General features: G+C 40.5%; 1 pseudogene; it reads left to right on the top strand.

Annotated features, from left to right (window-relative positions):
- The first annotated feature begins 5,564 nt into the window (after positions 1-5,564).
- LOC111174540 (heterogeneous nuclear ribonucleoprotein U-like protein 2 pseudogene) lies at positions 5,565-7,213 on the top strand (annotated as a pseudogene).
- The last annotated feature ends 11,940 nt before the right edge of the window (positions 7,214-19,153 follow it).

The raw sequence follows: 19,153 nt of genomic DNA, 5'->3' as shown, positions 1-19,153 counted from the left end.
GAGATCGCATGAGTGATATCTATCAGATTACCTGTGAGATAGGGTGAATCTGGTCTTGTGCTGGATCCCAGCCCCCAAGAAGGAGCATCCTCTCAGACTAGTCTGAGGGGCAAGAGTGGCACTGAATAGACGACAAGTAGAATTCAGTCAAGCAAGAACAGAAAAAACTGCTTTACTGGTGCCCAAATCAGAGAATAGCCGGGTAAGGGAGCCACCAGGAGACAGAAATTTAGAACAAAATTTGGACTGATCTTGATTAATCCTAACTGATGATTTTGTTAGCTCAGGCTTGCCTTTACAGGGCTGGGTGATCTCCTCCCACATTTCCAAAAGTCCAGATATGAGCCTTAATTTTTAAAAAATTATAAATCCTTTCTCTATAAAAGCAATAATCAGTTTAAAAAATAGAATTATAATTTCATTCACAATAGTAACAAAACTAAAGATACCTAGAAATAAAGAAGAAACATACAGATTCTTTAAGAAGGAAGTTATAAAATCTTATTGTCGAATATTAAAAAATGAAACAAATGGAAACATGCTCTTGAATGGAGTCCTTAATGTCCTCCAAATTTAAATTTTCTCCAATTAATCTATGAATGGAAGGAAATTACAATTAGAATCATAAGAAAAATTTTTTACTGAATAAAGTAATCTTAAAGTCCTTACAGAGAAAGAAATTTCTAAGACTAGCCAAAAAATTAATTAAAAGAGGAATAGTGAGGAGGATATGCATTACTAGGCAATAAAGTACAAGACATTGTATTGATATAGGAACAAACTGAACAATAGAAGACAATCAAGATCCCAGGAATGGATTTCAACATATATAGGAATTTAATGTTTGACAAACTGAAATTTCAATTCCGTGAGAAAAGGCTCACTTAGTTAATAAATGGCTGGTACACCTGTTTAATCCATCTGGAGGAAAATGTTGGAATGCTATCACACACCACATACAAAAGTAAATTCCCAGTGGATTAAAGAATTAAGTGTATAGAAAAAGTCAGTAAAAACAACTTATAAAATTTAGATGATTATTTGGACACCCTGGGTGTTAGGAAGAGCTGTTCACCAAAACAGGATTATAGAAAAGTGTTTTGTATCAAAACAGTGCCAAAAGATTAAAATTATATTTGTATTACTGGGATGAACCTAACACTTAGTCATGATATATCATCCTTTTTATATGCTAGTGGATTTGTCTGCTAATATTTTGTTAAGCTTGAAGTCTGCTTTGATATTAATATAGTTACTCCAGATTTCTTATGATATGTGTCTGCATGGTGCATCTTTTTCCATCCTTTTACTTTTAGCCTATCTTTTTCTTTATATATGAAGTGTAAAAAATAAAAAATTTAAAAATTAAAAAAAATAAAGTATATCTTTTGTAGACAGTATATCATTGGGTCTTACTTTTATATCCAGTCTATAATCTCTGCCTTTTAATGAAAGTATTTAGTTTACACTTAATGCAGTTATTGCTGTGGTTGGGTTAATATCTCCCATCTTGCTATTTGTTTTCTAATTGCTTTTTCAATCTTTTTTCCTCCTTGCCTGGCATTTTTGGAATTATCAAGTACTTTGGGGAATTTCATTTCATGTCCTATATTAGCTTTTCAGCTATAGTTTTGTTTTATATTTTAGTGGTTGCTCTAGGAATTACCATATACATCCTTAACTTATTATAATCTACATTGAGTTAATATTATACCACATCACATATATTATAAAAAAAATTAAAGCAGAATTCTTCCATTTTTCCTTTCCATTAGTTCTGCTATTTCTGTATTCTGCCATATATTTTACTACTACATATACTATAAATCCCACAATAAATTTTCATTTTTTAGAAAGTTAATTATCTTTTAAATAAATTTTAAATAAGGAGGAAAGACCTTTACCTTTACTACATATTTACCATTTTATGCAATTCTTCATTCCCTCACATAGATTCCTATTTTCTATCTATCATTTCTCTTTATGCTTAAGAACTTCTTTTAGTATTTCTTCTAATACAGGGCTTACAGCAATGAATTATGTGTTTCTGTCTCTATTTCACCTTATTTTGAATGATATTTTTACTCTATATAAAATTCTATGTTTCCACATTTCCTCCTTTTAATTTCTTTTACTGTTAGTATTTTTTGCTCTAATACAATTAGATTGCATCTAATTTTTGTGGACCTTGTGACCCAGGGCAGGTGTGATATAAGAAGAACTTGAGCCTAAACATGTATATATATTTTTATTACTTCATTTCTTAGGTATAAAATAATTTCAGACTGTCTTGCCATTGTGGTGCCCTTGGTGTAAAGATCTGTTCATATTTAACAGACACTAACGTGTGTATGAAGAAAGGTTTGGGAGTTTTATTCTAATTCTGATGAGGTGTAGAGCTCAAAGCAAATTATTTACTCACGTGAAGCCATTTTGCTTCATTTGTAAAATGAAGTAAATAAACTGACTTATGTTTATAAGAACTGTGACCAAAATAAGACCAGATAATGATATTCATAATTATAATAATTACAATGATAGCTAAATACATCGAGGGCTGACTATTGCTAGTCTCTATTCTAAACACCTTATGTGATTTAACTGATTTGCTCCTCCAGCAAAGCTACGATGATGTAATATTAATTATTTCCATTTTACAGATGAGAAAACTAGAATACAGATAATTTTAGTAAATTATCCAGGATTTTAACACTGCCAGTAAGCAGTGAAGCTAAGATTTGAACTCAGGTGATTGAAAACTGCCTTTACACACATAACTGGTCTTCAAATGCTGAATTTAAAATTTTGCTTCAAAATCTTGGGAGGCAGAATTTACTAAACAAACAGTACATTGGCTGGTCTTTACACGAATCTAAAATCTGTCCTGGGTTCCAGAGGAGATGTTTTCCCCTCCAACTTAATTTAATTACATCTGAAGCTATTTCGACATCCATCCATCACCATCATATTTATCCAGACAGCTGTCACATTAAAGCAGTTGAATCTATCACCCTCAACTCATGGCAACTAATAGACCCTCCCTCTCCCTTGACTGTGCCTTTTGCTCCAGCTGTTGCCTTATCTGCCTCCTTCTATTTGCAGCCAAGCTGGCATGCTTTTCAGACCCTTTCTGCCTGGGTTTTCTCCTTCACTTGACGTTGTTAACCACTTCCTGCTTCTTTAAACCGTCTGTGGCCACTGCTGTCCTCTACTTCTGTCCTGTCTCTTTCTCCCTCTTTGGATCTTCGTTTCACGCTTTACATCTACGATAACCTATATAGTGATTGTTTGTATGTCTGCCTCCCCATCACACTTTGAGCTTTCTGAACATGGGAATCCATGCCTTCGCTGCCCACCACCCCCACCCCACCATCTCAACCTGGCAGGACACCAAGTGAGGAGTAGCTACTCAGGAAATGGTGTTTAATGTTATTTGAAACAGCTACCATTGAGAATGTTGGCAGGTAATCCCATAACGACTCCTTGGGGATGGTAAAGAATCCTATTCCAGGAAAATCAAGGGAAGTTTTTCTCCACGTCTGGGAGATTGTGCATGTTTAAAGACCCAGGGGAAGAATGCTATGGAGCACAAGTGTTTAAACTTATTTAAGAAATGGAGACGGGAAACTCCCTGGAGCAGCATTGTAGGAAGGACTCCAGGGAATGCACAGGAGAGGGAAGCGACCTCACATTCTCAGCTCTACTCTTCCTGAACTAAAGTTCCCTCTATCTCAGAGAACAAATGTGATAAAAAATTTCCTTGAACGTCAGAAACATTTTAATAGGAACATTATTAGCTCTTTAAAAAACATACTGTGTTGAAGATCTTTGGTGATTAGGCTTTAGCATTTTTGGCTTTGGAGATTTGAGAGCTACATCAAAATGGGATTATTTCACCTTCAAGATGTGTGTGACCTCAGTAAGGTGCAAACTTGAATTGGACCCACCTGCTGGGAGGCTAGAGTGCAGACAGAGCTGTGTGAGTTTAGCTCCCAAGGTGCATCAGCCTCAAAGGGGGCTTACCGTATTGTATGGACCTGCCATTTGTGTGTAGCTGGGAACAGATATACGATACTGGTGTTTGAGTTTTGCTGAAGGTCTTAAGGATACAGTCCTCACAAATGTCACAGTATATTTTATTTTATTTTATTTTTTATTTTTTTAAAAGTTATTTATTTTATTTATTTATTTTTGGCTGTGTTGGGTCTTCGTTGCTGCGTGTGGGCTTTCTCTAGTTGCAGTGAGCAGGGGCTACTCTTTGTTGAGGTGTGTGGGCTTCTCATTGTGGTGGCTTCTCTTGTTGTACAGCACGGCCTCTAGGTGCACGGGCTTCAGTAGTTGCAGCACACAGGCTCAGTAGTTGTGGCTCACGGGCTCTAGAGCACAGGCTCAGTAGTTGTGGTGCACGGACTTAGTTGCTCCACAGCATGTGGGATCTTCCCAGACCAGGGAGAGTATATTTTAAAAGAAGATAATGTTGATGGGTAATGAACTGAACAGAAAAATCTTTAAAATGATAACTAAACTATAATGATGTATTGTCAAAATTTGTTAAATATCTTTTTTAAAATCATAGTAATATAAAATGGATAACCAACAAGGACCTCCTATATAGCACAGGGAACTAGATATTGATAAGATTACTCAATTTCTTATAATAATCTGTAAGGGAAAAGAATCTGAAAAGAATAGATATATACATGTATAACTGAATCACTTTGCTGTACACCTGAAATTAACACGACATTGTAAATCAACTATACTTCAACAAACACAAAACAAAACAAAAAAACAAACAAAAACTCATAGAAATACAAAGATCAGGTTGCAGTTAGTACTCAAGAGAACTTTTTGGTAAGGAACTCATCCCTTGAAGCTCTAGTTTCCTCATCTGTAAAGTTCTAACTTCACAGCACTGAGGTGGGAATAAATTAGATTTTGTTTGGTGTGTATTTGTGCATATAAACATAAACACTTAGCCCAGTGCCTGGCCCAATATTATAGATGAAATTCAACAAATTATTTATTAAAATATATACTTTACAAGTATGATACACCCACTTTGGTGACAAAATATTTCTGCGGCTAATCAATAGGAATTGACATGTTAACTCTTTCCTCATCTAACAGGTATTATCTTATCCTGACAGAAGTTATGGTGAGATAAACATCATCCTTCTTAAAATAAACTGGTCACTTGTTTTTTAAATGTTTTAGTTGATTAGGTTTTGTTATGCTTTTAAAAATCTAAGTGGCAAATAATGCAAAAATAGTTTCTTAAATTGGCTTGAAATGTAATTTTAATAGGATATTTCAGGTTCACATTGTATTTAATTTTTCACCAAGCATTTTTATATACTGTATATAAATCCATATGTGGAATATATTCTCTACTAAATTCACTGGCAAATAAACAAAAGCTTTCTGAGCCTTTAAAAAGTGCCAAGAGAGGGCTTCCCTGGTGGCGCAGTGGTTGAGAGTCCGCCTGCCAATGCAGGGGACACAGGCTCGTGCCCCGGTCCGGGATGATCTCACATGCCACGAAGTGGCTGGGCCCGTGAGCCATGGCCACTGAGCTTGCTCGTCTGGAGCCTGTGCTCCGCAACGGGAGAGGGAAAAAAAAAGTGCCAAGAGAGGCCACACAGCCGCCGCTGGAGCCCCCGGAGGCGGCAGCCGTGGAGGCCGCGGCCGAGCCCTATGCTTCCGAGAAACTGGCGGAGGAGGCCACAGCCGAGTCAGGTCGGGTGACCGGTGGCAAAGAGCAGGGCACCGGCAAAGGGGAGGAAGATGAGCCAGAGGATCAGAGTGGAGACGAGACGCCGGGATCCGAGGCGCCGGGTGACAAGGCCGCAGAGGAACAGGTTCAAAGTCTCCACCACCCCCGGAAGAAGAGGCAAAAGATGAGGAAGGGGATCAGATTCTTGTGAACCTGGACACGTATACCTCGGATCTCCATTTTCAGGTGAGCAAAGACCGCTATGGAGGGCAGCCGCTTTTCTCAGAGAAGTTCCACACCCTTTGGTCTGGGGCAAGAAGTACTTATGGAGTGACAAAGGGGAAAGTCTGCTTTGAGGCCAAGGTAACCCAGAATCTCCCAATGAAAGAAGGCTGAACAGAGGTTTCTCTCCTTCGAGTTGGATGGTCTGTTGGTTTTTCCCATCCAGAGCTTGGTGAGGATGGATTCTCTTATGGTTTCAGTGGACGAGGACTCGAGGCAGAGAATGGGCAGTTTGAGGAATTTGGCCAGACTTTTGGGGAGAATGATGTCATTGGCTGCTTTGCCAATTTTGAGGCTGAAGAAGCAGAACTTTCCTTTTCCAAGAATGGAGAAGACCTTGGTGTGGCATTCTGTATCAACAAGGAATTCGTGGCTGACCAGGCCCTCCTACCCCATGTCCTCTGCAAAAATTGTGTTGTAGAATTATATTTTGGTCAGAAGGAGGAACCTTTCTTCCCACCGCCAGAAGAGTTTGTGTTCATCCATGCCGTGCCTGTCGAGGAGCGCGTGCTCACTGCAGTCCCTCCCAAGACCATAGCGGAGTGTGAGGTGATTCTGATGGTGGGACTGCCTGGATCTGGAAAGACCCAGTGGGCACTGAAATATGCAAAAGAAAACCCTGAGAAAAGATACAATGTCCTGGGAGCTGAGACTGTGCTCAATCAAATAAGGATGAAGGGGCTTGAGGAGCCACAGATGGACCCCAAAAGCTGAGACCTTTTAGTTCAGCAAGCCTCCCAGTGCCCTAGTAAGCTGGTCCAGATTGCTTCCCGGATAAAGAGGAACTTCATTCTTTTTTTTTTTTTTTTTTTCCGGTACACGGGCCTCTCACTTTTGTGGCCTCTCCCTTTGTGGAGCACAGGCTCTGGATGCGCAGGCTCAGCGGCCATGGCTCATGGGCCCAGCCGCTCCGCGGCATATGGGATCTTCCCGGACCAGAGCACGAACCCGCGTCCCCTGCAACGGCAGGCGGACTCTCAACCACTGCGCCACCAGGGAAGCCCGGAACTTCGTTCTTGATCAGTGTAACGTGTACAACTCTGGCCAATGGCGGAAGCTATTGCTGTTCAAGACTTTCTCTCAGAAAGTGTGGTGGTCGTCCCTAATGAGGAGGACTGGAAGAAGAGGCTGGAGCTGAGGAAGGAAGTGGAGGGAGATGATGTGCCTGAGTCTATAATGCTGGAGATGAAAGGTGGGCTAAAATCTACAAGTTAGGGGTCCTGTCCTTGGTCCATGCACGCCTCACTAGAGCCTCTTAGCACCTGGAGGATTTTCCACATGTAAAGTGTAAATCTGTGGAATAAATTAATGGGTGTGATCACTTGAAGATTAATGAATGAGCAGAGTGAATGGTTAAAAAAAAAAAAAAGTAAAAAAAAAGCAAAAAAAAAAAAAAAAAAAAAAAAAAGTGCCAAGAGATGTTTCTGAGGACACATACAGCATTTTTTTTTTTTTCTTTGCGGTACGCGGGCCTCTCACCCTTGTGGCCTCTCCTGTTGCGGAGCACAGGCTCCAGATGCGCAGGCTCAGCGGCCATGGCTCATGGGCCCAGCCGCTCCGCGCCTGTGGCATCTTCCTGGACCGGGGCACGAACCCGTGTCCCCTGCATCGGCAGGCGGACTCTCAACCACTGTGCCACCAGGGAAGCCCACACATACAGCTTTTGATGTATACACAGGAGAGATGTGAACTCTTAATTTAGCAACAGAACTTTTGAAAGGTGGAAGCGCTAAGAGATCACAAAACCAAATGACTACTCCCAGGGGTACCATTTCTGAGGAGTGAACTTTTCTGAGAAGCTCTTTTTCTCTTCACTCAACAGGGTCAGTAAGATGCATCGGCTCTCTTAGCATAGTGAGAGAGATGAACAAAGAGAAATCTGATTGTGGGAATAGGGGAGACCACAGACTGTGGGAGAAGTTCACAATTGAAGGGAGGCCACCACTGGCCATGAGATGATCTGAGTCAGTGTGTGGTCACTGAGGCGTGAGAACCAAGGTGACTGTATTCCTTTCCAAGGACCGTAACAAAGTACCACAGCCTAGGTGACTTAAAACAACAGAAATGTTTTGTCTCACAGTTCTGGGGGCTAGAAATCCAGAATCGAAGTGTTGGCAGGACCATGTTCTATCTGAAGACTGTAGAGAAGTCTCCTTCCTTGCCCCTTTCTAACTTCTGGTGGCTGCTGGCAATCCTTGCCTTGTAGGTACATCGCTGCACTCTCTGCGTCCACCTTCACATGGCCTGCTTCTCTGTGTGTCTGTGTCCAAATCCCTGAATAAACTGTGATATTGATAATGTGGCCCCAAGCCTCACATAGACTTGAAGATAACACTGAATGAATACGCATCAGTGATGCATTATTTATCATTGCTGGGCTTAGGTGGAGAGCAGGAAGTCTAAGAAGGGGGAGAACTTTCTGTACCTGTCAGTGTGTCAGGTCTGGTAGGAGTGCATCTCAGGAATTCCTGCCCCACCTTTCTCCCTTTCCCTCACTTCTCCTTATCTGCCATCATCTTTATCCCAATGCTTTCCTTGGTTCTCCTTCTCCTGTGAAATCACGTGTAATGTCCAGAATAGATGGAAGGCATGCTCAGGATTGGGATGATGGCTAGGGTGAAAGGTGTGTTCCTGTCCCAGCTTAAGTTTAGGACTTATTGAGAACAGAAATTGCCAATTTTGTCATCATGGTCACAATCTTCTTTTATCAGCTGATAGCCCTACTATCAGCTTCCTTCTGCATTGTGAGGTTATCATAAAGATCGTTTAAGATAACTATTTTCTCTGTCAAATGAAGCAGTTGGAAGATTACCCTTTGAAGAAAGTTATAAAAATACTAAATTTGGGGAGACCTTAAAGATGGTGGAGGAGTAAGACGTGGAGATCACCTTCCTCCCCACAAATACATCAGAAATACATCTACATGTGGAACAACTCCTACAGAACACCTATTCCTAAAGAACTCTGGCAGAAGACCTCAGACTTCCCAAAAGGCAAGAAACTCCCCACGTACCTGGGTAGGGCAAAAGAAAAAGCAGAGGCAAAACAATAGGGACAGGACCTGCACCTCTGGGAGGGAGCTGTGAAGGAGGAAAGGTTTCCACACACTAGGAAGCCCCTTCACTGGCGGACACAGGGGGTGGCGGAGGGGGGAAGCTTCGGAGCCGTGGAGGAGAGCACAGCAACAGGGGTGCAGAGGGCAAAGCGGAGAGACTCCCGCACAGAGGAGCCGTGCCGACCAGCACTGACCAGCCCGAGAGACTTGTCGGCTCACCCGCCGGGTCAGGCGGGGACTGGGAGTTGAGGCTCGGACTTCGGTTGGATCCCAGGGAAAGGACTGGAGTTGGCTGCGTCAACACAGGCTGAAGGGGCTAGTGCGCCACAGCTAGCCGGGACGGTGTCTGGGAAAAAGTATGGACCTGCCTAAGAGGCAAGAGACCATTGTTTTGGGGTGCCCGAGGAGAAGGGATTCAGAGCACCGCCTAAATGAGCTCCAGAGACGGGCGCGAGCCACGGCTATCAGCACAGACCCCAGAGACGGGCATGAGACGCTAAGGCTGCTACTGCAGCCACCTGTGTGCAAGCACAGGTCACTATCCACACCTCCCCTCCCGGGAGCCTGTGCAGCCCGCCACTGCCAGGGTCCCGTGATCCAGGGACAACTTCCCCGGGCGGAACGCATGGCGCGCCTCAGGCTGGTGCCACGTCAGGCCAGCCTCTGCCGCTGCAGGCTTGCCCTGCATTCTGTACCCCTCCCTCCCCCTGGCCTGAGTGAGCCAGAACCCCCGAATCAGCTGCTCCTTTAAACCCATCCTGTCTGGGTAAAGAACAGACTCCCTCAGGTGACCTACACATAGAGGCGGGGCCAAATCCAAAGCTGAACCCCGGGAGCTGTGCGAACAAAGAAGAGAAAAGGAAATTTCTCCCAGCAGCCTCAGGAGCAGTGGATTAAGTCCCCACAATCAACTTGATGTACCCTGAATCTGTGGAATACCTGAATAGACAACAAATCATTCCAAAATCGAGGCAGTGGACTTTGTGTGATTTTGTCTATATAGCTTTTCTTTTACCATTTGTCCTAGGGTTCTGTCTGTCCTTTTTTTTTTTTTTCTTAGTATAGTTTTTAGCACTTCTTATCATTGGTGGATTTGTTTTTTGCTTTGGTTGCTCTCTTCTTTCTTTCTTTCTTTTCTTTTCTTTTTACTTTTTATTTTTAATACTTTTAAAAATTTTTTAATAACTTTCTTTCTTTCTTTCTTTCTTTTTTTCTCTCTTTTCTTCTGAGCCATGTAGCTGACAGGGTCTTGGTGCTCTGGCCGGGTGTCAGGCCTGTGCCTCTGAGGTGGGAGAGCCTAGTTCAGGACATTGGTCCACCAGAGACCTCCCAGCTCCACATAATATCAAACAGTGAAAGCTCTCCCAGAGATCTCAATCTCAATGCTAAGACCCAGCTCCTCTCAACGACCAGCAAGCCACAGTGCTGTACACCCTATGCCAAACAACTAACAAGACAGGAACACAACCCCACCAATCAGCAGAGAGGCTGCCTAAAATCATAATAAGGTCACAGACACCAAAAACACACTGCCAGACGTGGCCCTGCCCACCAGAAAGACAAGATCAGTCTCATCCACCATAAAACGAGCACCAGTCCCCTCCACCAGGAAGCCTACACAACCCACTGAACCAACCTTAGCCACTGGGGGCAGTCACCAAAAACAATGGGAACTATGAACATGCAGGCTATGAAAAGGAGACCCCAAACACAGTAAGTTAAGCAAAATGAGAAGACAGAGAAACACATGGCAGATGAAGGAGCAAGGTAAAAACCCACCAGACTAAACAAATGAAGAGGAAATAGGCAGTCTACCTGAAAAAGAATTCAGAGTAATGATAGTAAAGATGATACAAAATCTTGGAAATAGAATGGAGAAAATACAAGAAACGTTTAACAAGGACCTAGAAGAACAAAAGAGCAAATAAACAATGATGAACAACACAATAAATGAAATTTAAAAGTCTCTAGAAAGAATAAATAGCAGAATAACTGAGGCAGAAGAACAGATAAGTGACCTGGAAGATAAAATAGTGGAAATAACTAACATAGAGCCGAATAAAGAAAAAAGAATGAAAAGAATTGAGGACAGTCTCAGAGACCTCTGGGACAACATTAAACACACCAACATTCGAATTACACGGGTCCCAGAAGAAGAAGAGAAACAGAAAGGGATGAGAAAATATTTGAAGAGATTATAGTTGAAAACTTCCCTAATATGGGAAAGAAAACACTCAGGCAAGTCCAGGAACCACAGAGAGTCCCATACAGGATAAATCCAAGGAGAAACACACCAAGACACATATTAATCAAACCATCAAAAATTAAAAACAAAGAAAATATATTAAAAGCAGCAAGGGAAAAACAACAAATAACATACAAGGGAATCCCCATAAGGTTAACAGCCTATCTTTCAGCAGAAAATTGGCAAGCCAGAAGGGAGTGGCAGGACATATTTAAAGTGGTGAAAGGGAAAAACCTACAACAAAGATTGCTCTACCCAGCAGGGATCTCATTCAGGTTTGATGGAGAAATTAAAACCTTTACAGACAAGCAAAAGCTAAGAGAATTTAGCACCACCAAACCAGCTTTACAACAAATGCTAAAGGAACTTCTCTAGGCAGGAAACACAAGAGAAGGAAAAGACCTACAATAACAAACCAAAAATGATTAAGAAAATGGTAATAGTAACACACATATCGATAACTACCTTAAATGTAAATGGATTAAATGCTCCAACCAAAATACATAGAGTGGCTGAATGGATACAAAAACAAGACCCATATATATGCTGTCTACAAGAGACCCACTCCAGACCTAAGGACACATACAGACTGAAAGTGAGGGGATGGAAAAAGATATACCATGCAAATGGAAATCAAAAGAAAGCTGGAGTAGTAATTCTCATATCAGACAAAATAGACTTTAAAATAAAGACTATTACAAGAGACAAAGAAGAACACTAGATAATGATCAAGGGATCAATCCAAGAAGAAGATATAACAACTGGAAATATTTATGCACCCAACATAGGAGCACCTCAATACATAAGGCAAATACTAACAGCCAGAAAAGGGGAAATCAACAGTAACACAATCATAGTAGGGGAGTTTTACACCTCACTTTCACCAATGGACAGATCATCCAAAATGAAAATAAATAGGGAAATACAAGCTTTAAATGATACATTAAACAAGATGGACTTAATTGATTTTTATAGGACATTCCATCCAAAAACAACAGAATACACATTTTTCTCAAGTGCTCATGGAACATTCTCCAGAATAGATCATATCTTGGGTCACAAATCAAGCCTTGGTAAATTTAAGAAAATTGAAATTGTATTAAGTATCATTTCCGACCACAACACCATGAGACTAGATATCAATTACAGGAAAAAAATCTGTAAAAACTACAAACACATGGAGGCTAAACAATACACTACTAAACAACCAAGAGATCACTGAAGAAATCAAAGGGGAAATCAAAAAATACATACAAACAGATGACAATGAAAACATGATGACCCAAAACATATGGGATGCAGCAAAAGCAGTTCAAAAGGGAAGTTTATAGCAATACAATCCTACCTCAGGAAACAAGAAACAGCTCAAATAAACAACCTAACCTTACACCTAAAACAATTAGAGAAAGAAGAACAAACAAAACCCAAAGTTAGTAGAAAGAAAGAAATCATAAAGATCAGATCAGAAATAAATGAAAAAGAAATGAAGGAAACAATAGCAAAGATCAATACAACTAAAAGCTGGTTCTTTGAGAAGATAAACAAAATTGATAAACCATTAGCCAGAGTCATCAAGAAAAAAAGGGAGAAGATTCAAATCAATAGAATTAGAAATGAAAAAGGAGAAGTAACAACTGACACTGCAGAAATGGAAAGGATCATGAGAGATTACTACAAGCAACTCTACGTCAATAAAATGGACAACCGGGAAGAAATGGACAAATTCTTAGAAAAGCACAAACTTCCGAGACTGAACCAGGAAGAAATAGAAAATATGAACAGACCAATCACAAGCACTGAAATTGAAACTGTGATTAAAAATCTTCCAACAAGCAAAAGCTCAAGACCAGATAGCTTCACAGGCAACTTCTATCAAACATTTAGAGAAGAGTTAACACCTATCCTTCTCAAAGTCTTCCAAAATATAGCAGAGGGAGGAACACTCCCAAGCTCATTCTATGAGGTCACCTTCACACTGATACCAAACAAAGACGTCACAAAGAAAGAAAACTACAGGCTAATATCACTGAGGAACATAGATTCAAAAATCCTCAACAAAATACTAGCAAACAGAATCCAGCAGCAAATTAAAAGGATCATACACCATGATCAAGTGGGGTTTATCCCAGAAATGCAAGGATTCTTCAATATATGCAAATCAATCAATGTGATACACCATATTAACAAATTGAAGAATAAAAAGCACATGAGATCATCTCAGTAAGGGCAGAAAAAGCTTTCGACAAAATTCAACACCCATTTATAATAAAAACCCTCCAGAAAGTAGGCATAGAGGGAACTTACCTCAACATAATAAAGGCCATAGATGACAAACCCACAGCCAACATCATCCTCAATGGTGAAAACCTGAAACCATTTCCTCTAAGATCAGGAACAAGACAAGAATGTCCACTCTCACCACTATTATTCAGCATAGTTTTGGAAGTGCTAACCATGGGAAACAGAGAAGAAAAAGAAATAAAAGGAATCCAAATCAGAAAAGAAGAGGTAAAACAGTTACTGTTTGCAGATGACATGATACTATACATAGAGAATCCTAAAGATGCCACCAGAAAACTACTAGAGCTAATCAATGAATTTGGTAAAGCAGCAGGATACAAAATTAATGCACAGAATTCTCTTGCTTTCCTATACAGTAATGATGAAAAATCTGAAGGAGAAATTAAGGAAACACTCCCATTTACCACTGCAATAAAAAGAATAAAATACCTAGGAATAAGCCTACCTAAGGCAACAAAAGACCTGTATGCAGAAAACTATAAGAAACTGATGAAAGAAATTAAGGATGATACAAACAGTTGGAGAGATATACCATGTTCGTGGATTGGAAGAATCAACATTGTGAAAATGACTATACTACCCAAAGCAATCTACAGATTCAGTGCAATCCCTATCAAACTACCAATGGCATTTTTCACAGAACTAGAACAAAAAATTTCACAATATGTATGGATACACAAAAGACCCTGAATAGCCAAAGCAATCGTGAGAAAGAAAAGCGGAGCTGGAGGAATCAGGCTCCTTGACTTCAGACTATACTACAAAGCTACAGTAATCAAGGCAGTATGGTACTGGCACAAAAACAGAAATATAGATCAATGGAACAGTATAGAAAGTCCAGATATAAACCCATGCACATATGGTCACCTTATTTTTGATAAAGGAGGCAAGAATATACAATGGAGGAAAGACTTCCTCTTCAGTAAGTGCTGCTGGGAAAACTGGACAGCTACATGTAAAAGAATGAAATTAGAACCCTCCGTAACACCGTACACAAAGATAAACTCAAAATGGATTAAAAACCTAAATTTAAGGCCAGACACTATAAAACTCTTAGAGGAAAACACAGGCAGAACACTCTATGACATAAATCACAGCAAGATCCTTTTTGACCCACCTCCTAGAGAAATGGAAATAAAGACAGAAATAAACAAATGGGACCTAATGAAACTTAAAAGCTTTTGCACAGCAACGGAAACCGTAAACAAGACGAAAAGACAACCCTTAGAATGGGAGAAAATATTTGCAAATGAAGCAACTGACAAAGGATTAATCTCCAAAATTTACAAGCAGCTCATGCAGCTCAATATCAAAAAAACAAACAACCCAATCAAAAAAATGGGCAGAAGACCTAAATACACATTTCTCCAAAGGAGATATACAGATTGCCAACAAACACATGAAAGCATGTTCAGCATCACTAATCATTAGAGAAATGCAAATCAAAACCACAATGAGGTATCACCTCTCACCAGTCAGAATAGCCATCATCAAAAAAATCTAGAAACAGTAAATGCTGGAGAGGGTGTGGAGAAAAGGGAACCCTCTTGCACTGTTGGTGGGAATGTAAATTGATACAGCCACTATGGAAAACAGTATAGAGGTTCCTTAAAAAACTAAAAATAGAACTACCATACATCCCAGCAATCCCCCTACTGGGCATATACCCTGAGAAAACCACAATTCAAAAAGAGTCATGTACCACAATGTTCATTGCAGCTCTATTTCCAATAGCCAGGAAATGGAAGCAACCTAGGTGTCCATCAACAGATGAATGGATTAAGAAAATGTGACACATATATACAATGGAATATTATTCAGCCATAAAAAGAAACGAAATTGAGTTATTTGTAGTGAGGTGAATGGACCTAGAGTCTGTCATACAGAGTGATGTCAGAAAGAGAAAAACAGATACCGCGTACTAACACATATATATGGAATCTAAAAAAAAAAAATGGTTCTGAAGAATCTATGGGTAGGACAGGAATAAAGACGCAGACGTAGAGAATGCACTTGAGGACATGGGGAGGGGGAAGGGTAAGCTGGGACAAAGTGAGAGAGTGGCATTGTCATATATACACTACCAAACGTAACATAGATAGCTAGTGGGAAGCAGCCGCATAGCGCAGAGAGATCAGCTCGGTGCTTTGTGACCACCTAGAGGGGTGGGATAGGGAAGGTGGGAGGGAGATGTAAGAGGGAGGAGCTATGGGGATATATGTATATGTATAGCTGATTCACTTTGTTATAAAGCAGGAATTAACACACCATTGTAAAGCAATTATACTCCAATAAAGATGTTAAAAAAAAAGAATACTAAATTTGGGAGATATTGATTATAAAAGTGAACTAAAAGATAGTAGGCATTTAATTTTAAAGTAAAATTTTATACATAAATCAAGTATAATATTTATATTTCAAGGATAAGTAAATAATTTATTTTAGTAAAAATTCATTAATAAACTAATATTTGCAAATGATCAAAATAATCTTAATCCAGAAAACTGACTGAAAATATTACCCTAATTCATTAAAAAATAAATAAAAGTTGCTCAGAAATATTACACTGATTTGAGGAGACATCTAAAATGATACTGGTAATCAACTCCAAATTAATTATGTAAGTGACGTATTTCTTGGTCCTGAAATCTTCTTGTAAGCTGCTCAATGAATAGAGAATGCCTTTGGATTTCTACATGAATAACTTGCCAGGCACAGTTGTTATACTTTTGGGCTTGCAAGTAGTTGTGGATTCATCAGAAGTAATCCTTTATTCCAAGTCTGATATCCTCCCTTTGTGAGAATGATTAGCCCTCCTGCCTGATTTTCTGCTCCAGACACACTCCTGCCTTCTCCATTTGCTGATAAAGTCCACTTCGGAGTCTCTCTAAACTGCTTTCATTTCAAGATTGGAAGACATTCGGTTGAAAGTGTTGAAGATCTGCTACAGCATTTCTTTGATGGTAGTGAAAGCACTTTCCTTTGGAAACTGGTCAATTTTTGAAACCTGGAAGAATCCAAAGTTGCTCCTGTCCTTTAGACATCTCAGCGGAAATTTTCCTCCTAGGTTTTCTAAATGTTGTAAAATCTTCCAGTTGCTCCTCCTTCAAAAGTGACAGTCCAGAGAGCAGTCAGTAGGGGATAGAAGTAGCACCAAGGACAAATATGGCAAGCTCCACCTGGTCATCGTGGGCCCCTTTACTATGTACTCCTTCCTCGGAGAGAGCTTGGCTGTGGATCACTTTTGATTGCATAGATTCAACATCTCTGAATTTGTATATCTGTGGGAACTTTTGTTTTGCATGACATTTCAGGGTCCCCGTACTTTCCAATTTTTGTTTACTATTTTTCAATAATATACAAAACTCTGTAGCATCATTGGACAGTGATACACATGCTCTATTTTAGAATCATGATAAATATAAACTATCTGCTATGAAAGACCAACAATCAGTTAAGTGAAAACAAAACAATGTCTTTGCCTTAGTTTAATTATTCTGTGCATAGCCTATTGTGGCTTTCCTTCCTCCAGTTAACGCTGCTTGTGCTCGTTCCAATCAAGATGACTGTCTCTGGGTGAAATGCTTGTTTAGGTACAGTATTTGGTATGGTTTTCAAGACTTCGTTTTAGCTAATTGTGCTTTATCACAAACTTGCACTTTGAAGTTCTTCTAAGATGATTATGTACATTGAGATTTTGTTTAGTTTTTTCCTAGCAAAATCAGAATTGTGGAATGTGTGAAATTTGTCTTTGTTCTCCTATCTCCCCGTTTAGCTGTGCTCACGTCATTTCTACTCACAGTATTCCTCTTTTCCTCCCTCAGCAGTAAAGCAGAATGACGGAGAGTGCCAGTGCTGAAGCCAGGCTGCCTTGGTTTGGATCAGATGTGCCCCCTACAAACTTAAGCAGCTAATTAACTGCCTGGGCCTCAGGTCTTTGCTTACTCACAGGGCTTAGGACAGTGGCCAGCAACTGTCAGTATTCAGTAAAACTTAGCTGCTTGTGATTATTAAACTCTATCATACCGGCCTGCTCTCCACTGGTTGCCATGATTCCTTCTGTGCTGTGAACTAATGAAGACTCAAGATGCTAACAGTCCCCACTCTTCCTTCTAATTTTATTGAAGATTAACTGTGTGTAGGGCTCTGTTTTAAATACTAGGGATACAGACACAACAAAGAAAAGGAGCCAGGACCCCTGCCTTCAAGATGCTCACATCTTGACCAAGAAGTGGGCAAGGACCTGTAGTAACGTGATAAGAGCCATTAAATATAATATAGTGTGAAGTGTTATCTAGAAGGACTGAGTCATCCCTCTGGGAATGGGGAAGGTAGTGAAGAGCCAGGGCCATCCTCAGAGAGTAGTTCGTCTTGCAGGAGGTGAGTTGGAGAACGCTGTCCAGGTGGAGAGAACATTCTTGTCAAAGGCATGGAATGGCCCACATTGGAAAGGCACGGAGAGGTCCACAGGTTAAAGTGAGAGTGAACTGTGCTCAGTGACTGGATATAAGAGCAGAAATAATTACTTAAAGGCGGAAAACCCTTCTGGTGAATGACTAGTGAAACCAGTCAAGATGTAGTTTTGAAATTCTTCTTTGAGACATTATGCTTTGAATTTATTAAACTGGGACAGATTATAGTGTGAAAACACTGTGAACACCAACAATTGATGAATGAGTAACATTACTAGGAGTGAGTCATAAAGGGACAGTGGGGTGGGGCAGGGCTAATGTTTATGGAGAACCAATTATGTGCAGGTCCTGTGCTAAATGGTGCACTACTGTGTGTAAGGCAGACCAGAATGTTTTTAAGGAGAAAGCCAATTATGATGGGAACAATTAAAGGGAGTAGAATAGGGCTTCCCTGGTGGCGCAGTGGTTGAGAGTCCGCCTGCCAATGCAGGGGACACGGGTTCGTGCCCCGGTCTGGGAGGATCCCGCATGCCGCGGGGCGGCTAGGCCCATGAGCCATGGCCGCTGAGCCTGCGCGTCCGGAGCCTGTGCTCCATAACGGGAGAGGCCACAACAGTGAGAGGCCCGCGTAGGGAAAAAAAAAAAAAAAAAAAGGAGTAGAATAAAACAAACTATTGTATATGTTTGCTTAGTATTTTCATATACATAATCTTATTACAGTCTCAGCGTGGGGTAATTATATGATCGTCATTTTATGGGTAAGAAAAGCAAATCTCAGGAAGATTAAATGTACCAAGGATCACTAACTAGTGGAGGCAATGTTATTGGGTGACGGAGATGCAAGATTAGGGGGACTGTGCTCTAAACTGGAGATGACAAAAAAATTTCATGCCAGATCGACTGGTCTTAGTCTTCTGGAGTTGGAAGGATCCTGAGGCTTCATTTGGGCTGAATGGTGAGAGTACTGTTATCAGCTAGCAATGGCTGCCATGAGATGGGGGGAAGGTGAGTTGCCATCCCTTGTAAATTTTATGATACCTTAGGTATGTGTCTTATTTGCTTGAGCATGAGTGAAGCAGGATTTAAGTCTGGGGTGGATGAAGGGAGATTAAACAAGAAAGGTGACCACAAGCTATAAAGGA

This window comes from Delphinapterus leucas, chromosome 6, assembly GCF_059928025.1.
Source record: "Delphinapterus leucas isolate spDelLeu-1000000601 "Yukka" chromosome 6, BTC_Dleu_Yukka2, whole genome shotgun sequence".
NCBI classification, from domain to species: domain Eukaryota; kingdom Metazoa; phylum Chordata; class Mammalia; order Artiodactyla; family Monodontidae; genus Delphinapterus; species Delphinapterus leucas.
Note: the sequence above shows the minus strand (reverse complement) of the source record. Positions and strands in the feature narration are given on the sequence as shown.